Raw genomic sequence first — 21,897 nt, 5'->3', positions numbered from 1 at the left:
CTGCTGGAATGTTAAGTCCATATGACAAAGCTGAAGAGGCCCCCACTGCTCTAGCGTTCTTTTGACAACAGCTGTGTAAGACAGCGAACATGTCCTAGATGGTGGCAAAATTCTATGTTTCGGAGCACCTGAAAACTTGAAATTCACTAAACTGGACCAATCTTTTTGATGGGTGTTTCAGGGAATTGTGCACTTCATGAGCTCTACTTCATTTGGTAATTTTTTACAGGCCTCTGAAGCACATAAGTGGGCCGCATGGCAAATGCATTGCATAATGTAAATACCAAGCCATAAGTCTTTGAACCTGCTGCTTGCAGAATTATTTGCACCCATTATAGTATTGCACTCATCCGACCCCAAACCAATTATATTAGACACAGGCACATCAAAATCATTAAGTGACTTCATCATACATGAAAATATTCTGTTACTTGTTGCATCTTCACTTGCCCCTTCAGGATCATCACTGCTGAATACTGGCACTAAATCCCAAACCTTGCTCACACTTCAGTTTTCTCAGACACTCGTACCATTATACAGACATTCTGGGAGGTGGAAATGTCTGTGGATTCGTCCACAAGAATATTGAATTTGCTATGCCTCAATATGCCTGCTAATTCTTGTTTATAACACTTAGCCAAAACATTCTTACATACACTCTGGCACTTGGTTCTTTTCATCTTCAGGTCTTGAGCTATTGATGAATCGGGAAAACAGTCCTTAAGCACATCACACAGATGATCTGCCACTTGGAAGCTTATATTGTGTTCCATCATCATTGCTGTTAATTTTTTTTCAGCTGACTTCACTGCATCATTTTTACTTGTCTGTCCCTTGGCACCAGCAAATGGCTCCGTTATAGTTCTTGATTTGGAAGCACAGTTTCTTATATGCTTTGAACTTTTCTCATGTAGCTTTAATGGAGTTATCTGAGCTACAATCTCAACACCGCACTTGTAACACATTCCCTTATAAGAATCCTTTTTAGAAGGTTTTAACCATGGAAATTTTTTCTCTCATTCTCGCCTATATTTTCTCTCATATTTAGCTTTCTTCACTGCACCTGCTGATACCTCACGGCTATTAACTTCTACCTCGCTAGTGTCACTTCATTCTGTGTCACCCATGGAAAAGCCGCAAAAGCACTTACAAATCCCAAGTTCATATAGGCTTACAGTATATCCAAGGACAGAAAAGTTACTGCTGTGGCTGCCGCGCCAACACTGCCCAGCCGCACCCAGCGCTCCAGTCCCACTCAAAAAATGGGAGAAATGGCGTTCCCCTGAGCTAGACCCTGTATTGGATCATATAGCCCCATTAGGTTACAGGAACGCGCTACCACTCCCGGCACGGCAGTCCTGGGCGAGGCTCGAACCCGCAATCCCCCGATTGAGAGCTTGATGCTCTACCACTGAGCCACTGAGTCCCTGTCCCATTCAAAGAATATAACAGGAACTGGACGCGTGAGTCCTCGATGACATAACGTACCGGTTCGTAACATACCGTATGGAGATAGTTTGAAAATCAGTATACTATATATTTCGTAAACATTATCACACTATTGACTGAAAAATCACACATATATGAAAGTTATTGCATTATTGTATGCATGCTATCGCATATCGCAAAGTGTGCCAAAATATCGCATTTTGCGATAATTATCGCACATCTGGCAATGCTTCACTCAGCTGACGAATATAAATATGCAGAGGACAGAAGCCCTCTAATTTGGCCCGGTCCTCCCAAGGGTGGTAAATCTAAACAACAACAGCAACAACAACAGAAACCCTTGACCCCCCATTTAGTGTACAGACCGGCAACTATTATGGGATACTTTCGTCCCGGTGGGAGTTACTCCCCCCCCCCCGTCCTATATTCCCTGATCGTTGGTTTCCATCATTTACTATCGGCTCGGCATATAAACAACGATAACAAAGTGACTGCAGTAACAGAAAAATGGACGACGAAAATACATGTTGGCAACTTTGTGGCAGTCCCTTACGCCCTCTATTGTGGTTTTGTGGCAGTTCCTCTTGCCCTTTATTGTGGTTTTGTGGCAGTTCCTCTTGCCATCTATTGTGATTTTGTGGCAGTTCCTCTTGCCCTCTATTTTGGTTTTGTGGCAGTTCCTCACGTCCTCTGTTGTGGTTTTGTGGCAGTTCCTCACGCCCTCTATTGTGGTTACGCATAACCTTATTTTTTTATGGGTAACTAACATAGTATCATTGGACAAATATAAATCTTTAATACACGCTAACAGGAGTATACTTACTGTTTAATCCTGGTGTTATGTAGTAGTTATGTTTATCTCTTCTCAGTATTTTTCTCGCAGCACCTATATTTTCAGCTGGAGTATAGGCTTATATCGTTCCCCTTATTCTGATATTACTATATTGGCAATTTAACCTTATATTTATTTTTTCTTCCTTTATCTTATTAATTTGTTAAGCAGGATTATATGTATTTTTATCATCCTGATGTTATATAATTTTAATATTGTTGTCTATTTCCTTTTATTCTATCCTTTCTGCAGTTGGTTAGTAACAGAAGTAAATTTAGTGTCTCATTCTCATCTTGTGTAGTGGATATTGTCTCACCTCTCTGTTTTCACGTAAATTCGTTTCTCCTTTAAATATTTCTAAATTATTTTATAATTATATCATGAGTAATGATACCACCAAAAACAGGTGCATATTTATTTCATATATTGCAATTAACAGCATATTAGTGGGGTTGGTGGAGGATTAGTGCCCCTCCCTGTAAAACAATTAACTCTAAGCCATTGGCCACCCCGTCTGGGATACATGGCGTCTGGCAATGAATGAATGAATGAACAGCATATTAATAACACAGACCTACCACCAGTATACAAACAGGACTTCTGATAACCACATGCATACTACATTAATTATACATAACAAAGCTTCCCTTTGGTGTCTAATATGGCATTCTAACTAGGCATTGCAGGCATATAGGCTTCAAAACCATGCACCACAAAAGCACATATTTAAAGTAAGCACTTAGCATTGTGCAAAATACCTACTGAAAACTCAAAGCCCTACAAACCGATAATGCCTAAGCAGCAAAATAAAATGGTGTATACCACACATGAATACACACAAAAGCCGACCAGGAATGCCTAAGCCTCGGAGTCCCGGGGGGGGGACCATAAATGTCTCCACCATCCGCCCCTCTCCCGGTGATGACTCTTTGAGCTGCCTGGATCCACTGTCTGACTCACTGCTTCATTTCTGCAACATTCGCAGGCTTTCCTCTAACCTTCTGTCGAACACCATCTCTCCTCCTCTAAACCTCACCTTCTCTTCCTTACCGAGACTCAGCGGTTTGAGGTAACTGACAGCAAACCCTTTTCTGTATCCTCCTCCTGTCTCTATGCTAATTTCAAAGCCAAAGGGGGATGTTGTGTATATGTATGCAACGACGTAGCTTGCTCTCGTGTTCCTGAACTTGATTCTTCTGAATTCTCTACTCTCTGGTTTCGGCTTTCCTGTCATTCTCTGACTAAATATACCTGCGCTGTTTACTTATCTCCTAATTCTACTGACTAACAAAAATTCTTCGACTATCTTACTTCTACGATGGAACACATTCTATCCATTTCTCCTTTCTCTGAAATCTCGATTCTAGGAGATTTCAATGTTCACCACCACCTTTGGCTCTCCTCTCCTTTCACTGATCCACCTGGTGAACAAGTCTTCATCTTTTCTAATCTTAATGACCTAGAGCAGCTAGTAAAACACTCTACACGTATCCCTGACTGCCTTGGAGAGAGCTCCAACATACTTGACCTCTTCCTTACAACTAATCCTTCTGCTTACACTGTTAATCTTTTATCTCCATTGGGCTCCTCCGATCATAACCTTGTTATTTTAACCTGTCCTATCGATCTGGTACGGCCTGTGGACCCTCCAAAAAAAACGTTGTCTGTGACACTTTGGAGCTGCTGATTGGGAGGACCTCATGCAGTACTTCTTAGATTTCCCTGGATGATTATTGCTTCCATGGCCGGGAGCCATCTGAGTGTGCCTTGCGCATTACGGAGGTTATTCTCTTGGGCATGGAAACACACATTCCTTTCTCATATCCTTTGACTAATGCAAGAAAGCCTTGGTTTAATCACGCTTGTTCTAATGCTGTCCACAACAAGGAGAGGGCCTATAAAAGGCACTGGAGCCAACCCACCCCTGAACTACATCTTTTCTCTGTTTCTGCCCGGAATCGTGCTAAGTCTGTCATTCGCTCTGCTAAAAATAATTTCAGTTGTACTAAATGTTCTCAGCTCTCCAACTCGACTTCTTCCCGCTGCTTCTGACACCTTGCCAAAAACCTTTCTAACAACTTTACCTCATCATCCTTCCCTCCTCTTTTCTACTTTGATGGCTCTTTAGCTATTTCTTTTACCAATAAAGCAGATCTGTTTGCTCAGACTTTCTCCTCCAATTCCACCTTAGACGATTCCAGTGCTGTTCCTCCCTCACTTCCCCCCTCTGACTTCCTCATGGCTGACATTAAAATTTCTTCAGCTGATGTATTTTCTGCCATCACTGGCCTCAATACTAACAAGGCATATGTGCCTGATGGGATCCCTCCTGTTGTCCTCAAGAACTGTGCTTCTGTGCTTACACCCAGCCTAGGTAAACTCTTTCGCCTTTGTCTTTCAACTTGTATCTTTCCTTCTTGCTGGACGTTTGCTCTCATTCAGCCAGCCCCAGAGAAGGGTGACCATTCGCAACCCTCCAACTATCCTCAAATTACTTTAACATCCTGTGTCTCAAAAGTTTTCAAGTCTATTCTTAACAGAAAAATTTTAAAGCATCTTTCCTATTGCAACCTTCTTTCTGAGCGTCAGTATGGGTTATATCAGGGACGCTTCTTTGACGATCTTCTCACCTACCTTTCAGACTCCTGGTCATCCTCCTTTCTGGACTTTGGCGAAAGCTTTGCCATTGCACTTGACATCTCAAAGGCTTTCGATCGAGTCTGGCATAAATCTTTAATTTCCAAACTGCCCTCTTACGGTTTCTATCCTTATGTCTGTGCCTTCATCTATAGCTTCCTTTCTGGTCCTTCTATAGCTGCTGTTCTAGACGGCTTTCGTCCTTCTCCTAGATCTGTCAACAGTAGTGTTCCTCAGCTCTCTTCCTTTTTTTTCATCAATGACCTTCTAAGCTGTACATCTAATCCTATCCACTCGTACGCTGATGATTCCACCCTTCACCTTTCTATTCCGTTCTCGCAACGTCAATCTCAGCAGTTACTTCAAGAAACAAGGGATGAGGCTATGGCACACCTAATGTCTGACTTGGCTCGTATCTCTGACTGGGGTAAAAATAATCTTGTTGTTTTTTATGCATCCAAGACTCAGTTTTTACACCCATCAACCAGTCAAAATCTTCCACAGGAGTACCCACTAATGTTTAATAATATTCAGCTCAGCCCTGCATCATCCTTGAAATGCTTTGGGTTTCATTCACATGGGACTTATGTTGGAAAGATCATATTGCATGTCTTGTAAAATCTGCTTCCAAGAGATCAGCTGTGCTAAGCCGACTCCGTGCCTTCTTTACTCCTGCACGGTTGTTGACTTTATTATATGGCTTTTATTCGCCCTTGTGTAGAGTACAACTCTCATGTGTAGGGAGGCTCCCCACATTCAGCTCTTCTAAATAGGGTGGAGTCGAAGGGTTTTCATCTCATTAACTTTCCTCCTCTTATTGGCTCTCTTCAACCTCTGTCTCTTCGCTGCGCTGTTACATCTTTATCTCTTTTCTATCTCTGCTTCAATGGTCACTGCTCCACTGAACTGTCTGCCTGCATCCCTCCACCTCCACGACGGGTGCGTAGCACCTGTCTAGCAACAACCTCTCATCCCTTTGCTGTCCAGCTTTCTAATGGAAGAGTTAACCGTTACTCCCACTCCTTCATTTATGCAACAGGTTAACTCTGGAACTGTCTCCTTCTGTCTTTATTTCCTACTTCCTATGATCTCCAATCTTTCAAACGCAGTGTGTCCAGGCATCTTGAAATGAATGGACCTTGAATTTGGCTCTCTTTTGTATTGTTTTTGTTTTTTTCTTGGAAGGAACGTTCATGCGGGCTCAGCCTTTGGTTCCTTCTTCCTCGGATTAAAAAAAAAATAAAGAGGAGTAATCCTTCAGTTAGACATTGATAGATCATAGCCCTGCTAGGGTGACGGGAGAGCTCTACCTCTCTCAGCAAGGTTATTACCCGTGCAGGGCGCGAACTCACCTCGCGGTCTTGATTCAACGCTCTACCTCTGAGCTACCCTTTTCCACAGGCATGAATATGAATGAGAACTAAAATGTGCATGTTACATTCAGAGCTGCTGGGTAGGCCTACTCTAGGTTGTCATTCAGGGTCCAATTATCAGTAACCATACGTTAAAGGCACATAACAGTACTTACCAATCGTCGTCTTTTGGGAACCGATGATACACATATTACTGGTGTTTATGCTTTTGGCTTTACCGCACACAACACAATAGTGTGAACGCCTGACCATATTTTCCTCTTTCAATGTCAGGTGCACGTGGGAGAAAGCCACTTCGTCTCAATCCATTTTTTGAGAAAAATGCAACCATGGTTCCTTTAGAGTGATACGTTCATTGATAAATAAAATGACTGAAACGTATATATTTGTGTATATAACTGATGCGGTTTCATGAGTTACATTTTTTTTCAGTTGTACAGATGGTAAAATGGTGCAGCCGATGTAGGTCGTGACGAACAGATTGAGTAATTACATCGGTTTGGGTCAGTTACAGTTAAAGGTATAATTACTCGTCCAATTACTCAGTTGCAGTTACAGATATAAGGAAGAAAAAGGCTAAATACAATTACAGTTACTCAGTTTTCACATTTCCAGATTACAATTGCAAATATAATTACAGCAGTTAGTATTCTGTTACATATTTCGGTTACTTTTTTCCGTGGTATAAGTTAAACTAACTGCTAATTATTAATCTAGCTACCTATATATAATATATATATATATATATATATATATATATATATATATATATATATATATATATATATATATATATACCGGTATACCTTTTTAAATTTTCTCTCATTTGAAATTAAACATGCAGCCACAACTTCTAGTGCAAAAAAAAAAAAAAAAATCATCTGTCTATTACCAGATGCCATAATCCCTTAAGAGATGACCATTTGACTATGAGTTATTTATTTTACGGGGAGGGGCACTAACCCTCCACCAACCAACTTGTTGACACGTAGGGAGCACGTATGGTTTGGTGATATGGTTACCACCCAGCGTTGTAAATGTTTCTTGGCTTACAGGAAACTATCATATGAATTTAAAAATCATGCAGAGATGACAAGTTAAAAGTAATTACTTCCTATTATTTGCGATTATTGGTAGTACCTTAAAGATGTTTGTGAAAAATATCATTTTCATGAAGGAAACACACACTGATCTGGAGTACAAAACCTGTCACACCACATACGTAGATGTAGTCACGATGGTCAATACACACAGTAGTCTCGTACAGTCTTCAGATCTCAGATATACAAGTATTGGACGTGTCACGTCTCATGTAACATGTTGAGTCTATAGCATACTCTCTCTCTCTCTCCAGTATATAATGTAATATTTGTGTGATGTAATCCTAATTATTAAGCTTCTAAACAGTCAATTACAATTACAAATACAATTACTGTGAATTTAAAGCTCAATTACAATTACAATTACTCGTAAATAAAAATTATTAATTACATTTACACTTACAGTTACCCCAAATGTGTAATTAATTACATTTCAGTTAAATTACCATTACAATTACTCCAAGCCTGGTGAAGAAACATGTATTCCTCAAAAGTTTACTTCAGTTTACGTGCAGAAGACAAACTTCATCGCCAACGCCATCTACATTCGTTATACATCACTATCAGAGTTTGGGGTTCCAGTTAGGAGTAAAGATCCATTTAGAGCTTTGCTATCATTATGTATATTGCCAATGGTTTCCACAACGTTGTGATCAGTTGAACTGAGTGTATCAGTGCCAGTAGTCGACCTCTGTCCCCATTATAGGTAGGTTCACTGCATACAGGTAGTTCTGTTTTCTGTGGTGATAATATTTATGAGCACAACCCAATGATTAATCATTCATTTCCTCTGAATACCAATCTAATATGCAGTATTAATATTTAATGCATTAAGCTAATCTCGCCACACTGTCTTTGTAGAGTCGTGATGGCTGTGTGGCCGCATTCTGCTTTGGTGGTGGTGGTGATGATTATTGTCACGGTGAGAAGAGGTGAGTGTCTAGGTTATGGTCCGATGGGATGTGTTTTGGACGGGCGTGACGTTTGCAATCATAAAAGGGTTGTTTACTGTGGGACCCCATAACCTACACCCTTACCCTGGGGGGCGATAGATTTTGTAAGGAATATTTCAGCAGTGTTGTTGGTAAGCGTCTCGTCTAGGTGCAGGATGTTTAAAAACTGCAGAGGTTTGACTGTTGCACTTTTTTTTTTTTTTTTTTTTTTTTTTATAGCTATGAATGAACATTTCATTGTGATTTTTTAAAAGCACCATATTTAGTGGTTATTATCTTCCTATCTATGTATTTTTCTTTTTACCTGTCTATCTGTCTATAATACGGCCTAATGTCCTACATCAGTTCGTAACACAAAAACTTGTATACTAAAATAGGTTCCCCAATAGTTTCCTAGGGATAAGACAATTGAAAACTAACCCTAATATTTTTCTGTTTCTCGGAACACGTATAATAATGATTCAGATTTGACCTGGGAAGGTAATGCAATATTTGTGAAATGAGGTCTAGACGTCATAAAATAATCGTAACAGTACAAGAAGCATCTGTTAAAAAAAATAAAAAATCACTACGTAAAAAAAAATATATCGCTGAAATAAAAAAAAAAAAAATCACCGAAAGTAATTTATAAGCGCACTAGTCAACTGAGTCACACGCAAATGTTTGCTTCACTCAGATACTGGTATGAGTAATTACTGTTTTTCCAGCTGTATTCTGGCTTATCAAGCAAGATTACTTGTTTCAAATATGGATTTTAATTTAAAAAAAATAAACAAACTTGTTATCACTGTAATCAAATATCCATATGTAAATAATTATATACTGAGAAATGATTAAAAAAAAAAAAAAACGTAATTGACAACTGAGGTGTTGAGAAAAATGTTACGTGATGGAGAAGGTTTTAATTTTTTAATTTAGCTCCAAAAAATATATAAAATTACATGAAATTATCAAAACAATATTTTCATTGTATACCTGCGAATATTTTCGTCGGAAAAAGCCAGTTTTTGTTGTACAGCCCTCTCTCCCTTGAGAAACTGAATTACAAGCCATTTTAGGCATGACCTACCCCAACGCCACTTAATCTAACCTAGAACCCGAGCGATTGAATCCTAACTAAAACAAATCCCAAGTTTGCCTTAGTTGTCAGCCTCCCATTCACTAGAAAAAAAAAAAAAAAAGGCCGGGGGGGGGGGGAGAAGAATGTCTTTCACACCAGTGGGGAAACCGCTTCTACGCAGTAACTCAGCTGTTGGTTAGTTGAGTCATTTACGCAGCCATTGCTCTGGTCGCCAACTGGCTAGATTAAATAAAAAGAATATTTGTTAATATTGATTTACGATGAAAGTGCTGTAGAAGAAAAGGTGTTGGGACAAGTGAGCTCTTAACTATTGAATCTCTCTTTCTCTCCATACAGTATATATATCTATATCTGTCTGTCTATAATACAATATATATATATATATATATATATATATATATATATATATATATATATATATATATATATATATATATATATATATATATATATTATATAAAGGGTGAAACGGAAATAATACCGCCTGGTTTTACCAAGCAGTCTTCACTTTTAACTATAATTAGTTTTGTCTTTTTAGGCCATTAGATACCACTTCATCAGTTCAGATGCTCTTCAACATATAAAAATATAGTTTTCTTGTTTATAATCGGATATGCATACTTTGTACTGGACAAAGCAGCAAAAGAATCCAATAAGTTTATGGATCACTGCAGGTCCGTATCTTCTAACTCTATACCACGTTGTTCTGTGGGTAAGTGAAGACTAGGGGTATAGGAAAAGAAGGAAAAAACAAAATCAAAAACATACCATGGCATAAGTAAGGAGAGGGGGGGAAAGCAAGATAGACCTCCCAGGAATGGAAGAACGTAAGATGTAATGAAAGTGATAGGAGACAGGTATGCTCGTATGGGGTGGCGGTGATAGCGTAGTTTAGCTCGAATCAGATAGTGAATGGATATCCCCCTGTTAAAACGCACATAGACTGTACAAGTGTTACATGGTGCTATGAACAGTGTTGTTTGTGGATGAATACGTAAATGTTTTTGTTCTTACCTGAATAGGCAATATAAAACTCCAAATAAGAATTGAAAGCTAATACTGTTTCTAAGAATTTGCCTTTGTGTGTGTGTGTGTGTGTGTGTGTGTGTGTGTGTGTGTGTGTGTGTGTGTGTGTGTGTGTGTGTGTGACACAATTCCAGGTCCTAGAGGCGGCAGACGTGTCACGATATTTATCACCATTCTTTACAAGGCGGAGCGATAATGTTTTTGCCCGCCTCCGTGTGTGTGTGTGTGTGTGTGTGTGTGTGTGTGTGTGTGTGTGTTCCCATTATATCTCATGAACGACTTCAGCTATCAACATGAAACCTTCCGGGTATCAAGATATACCAAAACCTGGGCCGATTTCGGAAATGGGCACTCGGGGTCAAAGTCACCAAAATGGCTGCCAAAGGTCAAGTAGTTTTTATCGCCCTCCTTTAGTACCATTACATCTCATGAACGGTTAAAGCTATTAACATGAACTCTTCAGGGTAGCCTATCGAGATATGGCCAAAATCTTTGAGTTCGAAAATGGACGGTTGGAGTCAAGGTCAAGGTCACCAAAATGGCTGCTAAAGGTCAACTAGTTTTTATCGCCCGCCTTTAGCACCATTATATATAATTAACGGCTTGAGCTATCAACATGAATCCTTTAGGCCTTAGGGTATAAAGATATGAGCATAATCTTGGACTTGGCCAACAGCATATTCTGGTGAGCGATTAGCATTAGGCTCCCGAATTCTTTTCTTTCATTACTTAATGTTTCCTATATGCCTGTAACCAGAGGGCTTAATCCCCTAAGCGGTGGCCACAAACAGCCACAATGTTCCATTGTCTTCTGGTGTTTAACTGCCCTCCTAATTTCTGAAGCCCCTCTCATGTATCTCTCCTCCCTATTCCTCAATCTTTTCCTCGGTCTACCCCTCGCGTAGCTCATCTCCTATCCATCATACTCACCCTTCTACTCACCCTCTAATTCTCCATCTCTACTCATGGCCAAACCATCGTAAAATTTGTTCCTAATGCTTTGTCACATCCAAATCCACACCACAATGCCCCTGCACTTCCTCATTTGTCTCTCTCCCCGTGAAACACCACATGCATTTCTCAAATAACTGATTCTCTCCGACAAGGAGAGTGTTTTCACCGCTTTGTTTGTTTGTCTGTTAGCAGGATTACTCAAAAACTAAAAAGAGAGATTAGAACCAAATGTGGTGGGTAGACAAACCATATCCCAGGGAACAAGCAATTAACTATTGGGACCGATTCCCATCGTATTATAGATTTTGCATCCGGAAAACTTTTTTTTTTTTTTTATCTTAATCAATGACGAGAAAACCCTCACTCATAGTGATTTGGAAATTACGTTGCCATTGTCGAAGAGTTGCACAACAATGAGTGCCTCTCTTGTTACCCTGTTCTCATTCTTGTCTTTCAACAGGGACCAGATTTCACTTCCATACGGAAAGAGTGGGAATCGCAGGGTTGACATGTAAAAATTTTACTTCCATGCTACTTTTCTTCTCAGTTGTACTCTTTCACGCACTTCATATTCTATAACTTTCCTCACTCACACTACCTATATACCCAAAGGCGCCCATTATCCATCTTCCGGCCATCCAGCCTCAATGCATTCTGACGTCTCGGAGACCATTGCTTGACTCCTGGCTACAGTCACACGTTCACCAAGCCTTGAAACTCCAGTTTATCTTCAATTTATAGTACCATCAGGAAACAACAGTGAAGGAAGTTTTCAAAACTTATCCTTCCTCACTTAGGTTATATCGACATCCACTACCCTACTCTGTATCCCTTTTAAATCACACACACACACACACACACACACACACACACACACACACACACACACACACACACACACACACACACACACACACACACACACACACAAATAACATAGACATACACATACACATACATACATCCATGCACACACATACACATACACACATACACATACACACATGCACATACACACATACACATATACACATAAACACAAACACACATAAACATACACAAACATGCACATAAATACTGTATATACATGCATATATTGTATACATACACACATACTAATACATACACATACATATACTCATATACTCATCCACGTACACATACATATACGCATATACATACATATACTTAGACATACATATACACGTACACGTACATATACAGTACATACATACTCGTACACATACATACACATACACATAAACGTTCACATACATACACATACACGTGCACGTACACATACACGTACACATACACGTACACATACATAAACATACACGTACACGTACACATACATAAACATACACGTACCCGTACACATATATAAAAATACATACACGTACATACATAAACATACACGTACATACAAACATGTACATACAGACGTACATACGCATACACGAACATATGCATACACATACATACAAACATGTACATAAACACATACACACGTACACATATACACATACACGTACACATACACATACACATACAAACAATAAGCACATACATACATACGCACATACGCACAGATACCAGACGCATACATACAAATACAAATAAATACACATACACATAGACATTCACTCACATACACATACATACACAAATGCACACACATGCACACACATACACACAGATACAAACATACACACGTAAATACATAGATACACAAATACATACACAAGTACATATACATACACACGTCCATAGACATCCATACACACATCCATACACCCATACACATATACACATATACACATACTGTATATACAGTACACACATACAGTACATACACACACAATACGTACACACATATATCCACACATACACACACATTCATACATACACACATACATACATACACATGCATGCATACATACATATACATACACATACTGTACATACATAGACACAATACACACACATACACTTTTCTCCCAACCAAATGCCAACCACTTATACTTGCACTACTTTTGTTCTCAATATTCAACATTTCTTTGAAATGTTCCTCTACATACTCACTTTCCTCCAACATTCTGCCATGTTCATCTCACCCTCTTTATAAACTACTTCTCTTATCACCTTGCCTGGCTTTCTTTGCTTTCCTCTAGAACAATTTGTTAAATTTCCTCCAATTTAAACTTATATTTCTTCCGAACTCATTCACTTCTTACTCTCACTTCCTAATTTCTTTTTCTTTACATTCAACTTTTTTTTCGTTCTCACCACGTTTTCCATCACCACGTTTTCCATTATTTTACTTGCAGTTCAGCAATTTCATTTTCTTCTCTTCAATCAACCACACTCTTCCTTTCAGCCCTTACGTCTTTTCCTCATCTCCCCTACTACCTCACATGCTGTGTAGACTTTTCAGTGAATATCTTTCAGTACATATGCTTTCCACCTCCTCCATATACTTTGAATAAGTGGTTCCCGACCTTTATCATTTTATGGCTTCCCCGCAAAGTACGATAACTTCCCTGCCTTCCTACGCGCTTATTACAGCTTTCGTCGAAGAACCTAACAACGCATTATCACTGGAATCGGTGTTTTTATACTAAATTTTAATAACTCAGTCATAACTACGGAAACTGTGTGCATACTGTACACAACTGTGAACTAAAGAGAAATAAAGTTACTTGAAAACTCCAGGTTTTAAACTACACTTTTGTTGCCATCTTGAGTGTCGATGACTGTCTTGGTAAAGGGACAACAGTGATCGTCTTTAATATAAAACCACTTACACTGCCTCAAGTTGATGTTCAAGATCATGGAAAAATCTGCGTCAGAGACTGACATGCAAGGATTACATTAACTTATGTGGCTAGAGTTACATCTAATTCTCAACCTATATTCCATTAAGATCCTCTCAAAATGTGTCTTCGGCATATGAATCGTCTAAACTTCAAAAAATTATCTATTTTGCTTCGGGAATGCTCTTTACTGGAAGAATGACAAAAATGATACCTCGGAAAATTTTGTCTCTGAAAATAATGTAGGCAATTGTGTGACCCAAGACTCCCCAAGTAGTACTAAAGATTTCCTCATGGCCTGCAGAGAAACACTTGTCCCCAGGCGGTCAGGGGGTTTTGCATATCTGTGGATCATCTTGTGCCTTAAAAAGTAATGCTTATAACCAAGCCATTCACTGCATAGATGTTCATTATAGCGCTACCATTTCCATCTTCTTCATCAGTGTGTACATCACACTGAACAACCACCCTGTCTGTTCTAGCATTCGCCACTTTTCCATTCATATCTCCTGTGGAAGCTTTTCCCTCATTGAGAGGACACACGTCGGAAGTGAAAACGGTGGAAATATCTGAGAGGAACACGTAGATTTCCTTTGAGAGAGAGAATGACAAATGAAGAAGTGCAGGAGCATTGTGGTATGGATGTGGATATCACAGAAAGCCCCAGGAGAAATATACTGATGTGGTTTGTCCATGTGGAAAGGAAAGAGTACGAGGGTAACGAGAACAGTGTATCTGAGAGGTGGAGAGGGGAAGAGGGAGGGGAAGGCCGAGGAAGAGGTGGAGGGATGGACTGGAGAGGTATATGATAGAGGGGTGTGAACTGGGGAGAGTCCAGCAAAATTCCAGAAGACAGGGCGACATGGAGGAGATTTCTTTGTGGTCACCCTTTGCGGGACCAAGGCGTCTGCCAATAGGTAGATATTCTGCATGAGAGCGGTAAATATATGTATAATTGTCACAAGTTAGAGGCAGAGGATATAACCGTAAAATGTTTCTAAGTGGTTTTTAAACCCCCAATTAGCTTCTTTATTAGTTAATGGTCCCTTTATAAATATAAATAAAATGCTACCGCATCTGACGTTATGGACAGTTGTACTGTAAAGATGTGTTTTAATAAAATTTAATATAATAATGATTATAATGTATGAATAAAAATACATACCGGTAAGTGAAAATTCACACGATATAACATATAAAGACTACGAGCCTTCCAGTAAGAAAAAAACACCAATTACAATACTGAAATCGGTAATAGTGTTTATATAAATCAAAAGCTCATGAAGATGTTTGTTAATTTCATAAAGTTATAGAGTAGGTTAGTTTTAAATTGCTGTTAAGAAGCAGGAGTGCTTGCCAGGTGGTAGTAGAAAATTCCGGATCGTTCTCGCATTTTTAGTTGCTAGTTGGAATTGCCAGGTAGCCTACTGATATGAATGGAGTGATTTTTTTTTTTTTTCTATTTGGATGTTAAATTAGAAAATTTCAGTCTGTATGCTAAAGTATTTAAGAGTGGTACGTAATATAAGAAAGCTCTGGAATATTTTGGGTGTCTCCGACCTAGAATTGGGTTGCTGCTAGGAGTACCTAGAACGTTCGAGTAGCAAGGAATGTTATAAAATGATGGGGGAGAGAGTAGGCCTGTCAGTTTACTTTTGGTCCTTGTAAGTTGGTGTAGCTCTGGCACTTGTGAAATTAGTCAAGTTGGCAAGCAAACAGTGTAATTACTTGGAAAATAAAGACTACGAACTCAAGAAGCCGTGTTATTACGACCCCTGAGTTAATTTTGTGTGCATTGAAAGGCTGACCATACAAGGAACGATTCACTGGGCGACGTCTTTCCTATAATGAACTACTGTTGTTGGAGCCTGTGGCAGTGTGGGATGAGGACATAACATTACACAGTATTGATTAAATCCATGACAACTCCCACAACTCGATCCGGCTTCGTTATATTAAGTGTTGCCAACTTGGCGACTTTATTGCTGGATCTGGTTAAGTTTTGTAGTCGCTCAGCTACTTTTTCTGCCGTTAGTGACGGCGACATTTTACCTTCTTTCTCTATAGCTTGGCGAGATTTTGGCCATTTTTTTTTTTTTTACCAAGCCAATATAAGAGCAAACAATCTTAAAAACAGAAGCTAAAAATAAGTAAAATGGGCACACGCCATCCAGAACGATCGTTTGTGTCCTGAATGCACTCGTGTTGTACAGCTCACCGTGACTGTCCTGTCCTGTTCCTGTTAGGATTCTCAGTGGAATTACAGCGCCTTCTTCCTGTACTTAATCACTGACTGTAACTAGCCTTTCGTGAGGAGCGGTATTCTGACAGTCGAGTGCCCTTCACGTCATATTAAGAAACCAGAAAATACTCCAAGCGCATGGCTCCGCCAGTACCATTGCCAAACGGATCCGGATCCGTGGAGATATTGTGTGGATAAGGTGACCAGAGTCCCGCTTTTAGGCGGGAAAGTCCCGCTTTTGGACGTCCGTCCCGCTTTTTAAATTGTGACTAGAATGTCCCGCTTTTTGAAAAAATTTTCTTAATTGTCCTGCTTTTAGAAAATTACTATTGCATTAGATATAACATGACCTTTTCTGAAATTAGGATGAATTAGAAAAATTATGCATAATCCTAACCAAATGAAGTACCGAATTACTAATATAAAATCTGTGATACTCACTAGTTGGCAGCTTTGGTCAACCCATTCACTGCACTGTTCGGTACGTTCGGAGTTCTTATGGGACGTTAGTTGATTAGCAGCCTCAGGTTGAGGTGTAGCGCAGTAGCGGTCTGTCACATTAGTCAGTACACACACACACACACGCACGCACGCACGCGCGCGCGCTAGTGTCCCGCTTTTAGCTCCAATAAATCTGGTCACCTTATGTGTGGAATACGTAGGATCCGGATCCGTCCCCAAATTTAATCAATGAGGAACTTTCAGAGTGTAGTCTGGTACCTAGCTGGTGAGCCCTAGCTCAGTCCTAGACCTGGAAAAGTAACTTAACTATTGTGACTCTTCTATGTGTCTGGATAAACTTGCGAGAGTTAGCAAAACCATTGACCATTAAAGCCACCAAAATACTCGTTGATAAAAAATATCACACCCATGAATGAATACTTTTGACTGGCTATTTTGCACATGCGTGCACTGGTCTTCCATCCGGCAATCCCTTACACTGTCATTTCGTTATATTACAACCGTAATGAGTTCAGTGGAATTGGCTTTCATACCTACATTCCTATCGTCTCTGAGTCACAATAGTGCTTACCTGAAGCTTGTCATTGCCTTAGTTTTCTGATATTTAATATTTGCCAAATACCGCCTCTTGATATTTGTTTCCATACATCATAGGCGACCGCCCCCATGGCGGAATAAAACATAGCTAACTTTTCGCTAGCTCTCGGTGCAGGCGGATATGCTTATTGTATATTTACTAGACTATTGTGGCATTTAACAAAGGTTTTTAAGTCTAGTATTTGTGTGATTCGTATGATGCACCTTGATTTATACAATGAGGGGAGGGGGGAAGGCAATTACAAGTTAGCCTAGAGCGTGTGTTGCTGGATGAGCTTGATTAAGCCACTTCCTTCACTTTGAGGGCGTAAGTCGTTTTATTCTTTATTCCGACGATTTCGTTCAACTCAGGGGAGACTGAACTGGATGATAATAGCCTTCATTAACCCCCTTTAGTATGAGAATGTTCTAAATGGTAAAATCATCTGGAAACAAGAATAAAACTAGTCATATCGGACCGAAAAAGGCTTCTGACAACACTCGTTCAGAGGCTTACCTGATGTTCATTTGGTACATGCTTTATTTTACCATCCCTTCCAAAAACTTAAGGAATATACGTGATGCTAAGTGGCACTGGAGACTTGGTACGACTTCCATCTCTATTACACATTATTATCCTCTTGTACGGATAATAATGTGTAATAGAGATTACCCACTTCCCGAAGCACTGGTATGAGATGGTGAAATGTGAAGCAGCAACCAGACCTTGTACGTCTGGTAACTGTGAATGAGGAGGAGGCAGGGAATGGGGGCAGAGGAAGGTTTGGTGATAGGTTGGGAATCACGTGTAAATCTGCCATGTATGGCTTGGACTGTGTGTTTGCATTGATTTAGTAAGGATCATGACAATATGATGCCAGCATTTTATGAAAAAAATTGCATTGATGTCTGTAGAATTAGTGTTGTCAGGAAAGGTATGGAAGTTTGCTGGGTTCGGACAGGTATGAATGCTTTCATTCCCCGTCGACTTTAACATTAGACGTTTCCCCGTAGATATTCGTAACGATATAACATATATTTATATTTTTTTTGTCTAAAACAAAGCCACTATTATATATACAGTATATATATACAGTACAGTAGGCTCGCACAGTGTGCAAGAGATTGGGCGGTCCATGACCGCGCACACTGGGAATTCGCGTACTGGGAATACATAATCTTATGGGAATAATTACATATGGGCGGTACCCCCTCATACCTGGACATTTTTTGGCCCTTAGAGACATAAAAAAGGTAAAATTTTTCAGACATTGTACTACAGATATAGCTGCAATAACAAAAATATGGCCATTCACCTTAACAACAGTAGACAACAGGCCTGATGGATTTAAACAACAAGAGTTCTGAGGCGCGGTAACGCACTTACAGTGCCCCCACCACCACTCCGGCCGCACCACGCTTGTTTAACGGTTGCCAATGTTGTATTATTCCAGGCTTTGATGAAGAAATTTACAGCCTGTTGAATGTTACATTTCTTCAAGAATGCAGCAACAGTCATTATGGTGGGGGTTGCAGATATGCCAGGTGAAGCAGGTGAGTCAGGTGGGGCTGTGAAGGTGGAGAGGGAGGCGGCTGGTGAGTCAGGTGGGGCAGTGGAGGACGGTGGTGGGCTAGTCAGGGGAGGTGGTGAGGGGAGGATCCTTCCTCTCCTCCTCGCTACTGCTCACATTTTCGGCAATTTCCTTCATCTCTTCTTGCTTGTTTGTGTCATTCCTCATCTTGTTATGGACGTACTGGCAGTATAACAACTTGGTATTCACGAAATAAACATCATTATTATAGAAACTGGGTATCTATTCTAACTTACTGTTATTGCCGAAAACGTTATTATTGAAGCTGATATTGGCGATATCTTATTGTAGACTCCTCTTGAGCACCTTCCCCATGAGCCTCTAGGTCACTATTGGTGCGTTGTGTGTGTGGGGGGGGGGTCGTCTACTGATGGAAAATGGCGTTTTTAAGCCACTTCTTGCATCTCAATCAATCAATCAATTGCCAGACGCCATAATCCCGTAAGGGGTGGCCATTGACTTTGAGTTATTTGTTTTACAGGGAGGGGCACTAACCCTCCACCAACCCACTTGTTGACACGTAGGGAGCACGTATGGTTTGGTTATATGGTTACCACCAGCAGGAGATAGCCGTTGTTCCACCCGACATGACCCGTCGAGCCATGGTAGTCTTCAGAAATCGCCTCCAAGCGTGTATAGACAATGACAGCCACCATTTGGAGGATGTCATCTTTAAAACATGATGAATAAAAACTGAATTAAATGAAGTTTGATGTGTGCAAATAATATTTTGATTATCTTTAACCATTTTTTTCATTTATCTTTGAAATGTGGGAAGTTTTTCTGTGTCTCCCTGTGTGTGTACATATTATATATATATATATATATATATATATATATATATATATATATATATATATATATATATATATATATATATATCTATCAATGGCTACTGTTCATCAACACACACCTATGTCGTGGAGTTTACGAGTCTCGTCCCATCTCCTGGTCAACTTCCTCACTGTGGGGATCGAAACCCCTACCTCGCGGGCAATCATTCGTATGGAGTGCCCAGCTTGTCGTAGACCGAATAATGGTCCCCTGAGTGCTACTTGCCGTTGTTGATCCATTCTCGGGTCATCTGCATCGCTTTTGCACTTTGGGAATACGTCTGACGCATTATCATTGGCAATTAATACTGTGAAGTTAGCAAATCTCCAAACCCTCCCAACCGCGGCCACCCTCCCTTCCACTCACAGTTGCCAGACATGTGGGGTCTAGCTACTGCTTTGTGACTATTCGTCGACCGCCAATGCTTCGAACAGTGGGTAATGCGGAACTTTCCCTAAGTTAAATGAAGCAAACTGTCGATATTAAATTATACATACATTTTCTTCTTTTGTTTTCATATTTTAAACGAACATTAAGGTGGCACCTTTTTTTCAAAACTTAGCCAGGCGATGTAATTTTGTCAAATAGAAATCAAAGGGCATTGTGCCAAAGTTATAATAATAGCATAACAATAACTAGGCATTTTATTTTCTGGCGCAGCAGTGCAAGCCATGAATTATCACATTTAATCACCTTATCAGTATAGGTCATTCTCAAACATTAACGTAGGACGGACGAAACAAGCACTGCTCTTTGGTAAACAAGCATGAGCTGTTCTAATCAGAACTGTCCCTTTAGTGTGCATGCGCGTCTCGTGGCAAAATGTTAAATGTATAAATTTACAAAATAATAAACTGCAGATAATACAAGAACTGTCAATACAAAAGTTTGTTAATAATACGTAATAGGCCTTAATGTATGGAAGAGATCAGCTACAATGTTCAATAAACCGAATAGAATTTATGCAGCGCATAGTTGTGAAGGCCTGACACTTCGGTATCAAGTCTACGATTATAAATTCTAAAATTATGAAAATAAAGGAAATAATTCCTGTTGGTTATGATTTTTCAAAGTAATATTTTATTAATTTCAACGGCATATGCCATTACTTTATCTCACAGTTCGATACTGGAGTAAAAATAATCCACGGCCATTACAAGCATGGTAACCAGTAAAAGACTGGTGAAGGACAGAGTTTGGAATGACTCTGAAAGTCCCTCATTGTTCCATGACCCATGGCCCACTCTTCCACAATATTTTATTGAAATTCATTGATAACTTTTGGAGACATCGTGCGGGATGCATAGAATCCGGATGCGCCCTAAATTTTATCAGTTCTTTCTTGGCCCATGGCCCACCCTTCCACAAAACTTAATTGAAAATTCATTAAGAACTTTTGGAGGACAGGCGGGGTGGTTGATGAGTGTGGTGAAAAACTACTGAAGAGGATGGGAATGGTAGACCTACAATGAACGCAGAGAATGGCTTGGTTCTAGGCATTACTTTTGAAGGCACAAGATGATCCACAGACATGTATGGTGGGGTCCATGACACTCTGATCCCCCTGGGGACAATACTGTTTCTCGGCAGGCCATGAGGTAATCTTTAGTACGACTTGAGGAGTCTTGGGTCATACAATTTCCTACATAATTTTCAGAGTCAAAATTTTCAGAGGTATAATTTTTGTCATTATTCCAGTAAAGAGCACACCTGAAGCAAAATAGAGGTAATGCAGTCATTGCACGTCTGTCTCTGAAGCAGAGTTTTCCATGGTGTTGAACATCAACTTGAAGCACTGTAAGTGGTTTTATGTTAAAGACGATCACTGTTGTGCCTATACTATGATAGTCATTGATACCCAAGATGGCAACAAAAGTGTAGTTTAAAACTTGGAGTTATGAACTTTTTTTTTCTTTGGTTTACAGTTGTGTATGTACACAGTTTCCGTAATTATGGTTAACCGAACTGTT

The 21,897-nt window shown here is 39.7% G+C and overlaps 1 pseudogene; it reads right to left on the bottom strand.

Moving 5' to 3' along the window:
• Positions 1-500: 500 nt before the first annotated feature.
• LOC145403311 (uncharacterized) overlaps positions 501-21,897 on the bottom strand; it is a 64,577-nt pseudogene continuing 43,180 nt past the window's right edge.

The sequence above is a fragment of the Coenobita brevimanus genome, chromosome 60 (genome assembly GCF_032717465.1).
Source record: "Coenobita brevimanus isolate Jiangsu-jjx chromosome 60, ASM3271746v2, whole genome shotgun sequence".
Classification (NCBI taxonomy): Eukaryota; Metazoa; Arthropoda; class Malacostraca; order Decapoda; family Coenobitidae; genus Coenobita; species Coenobita brevimanus.
This window is presented reverse-complemented; position numbering and strand designations above follow the sequence as displayed.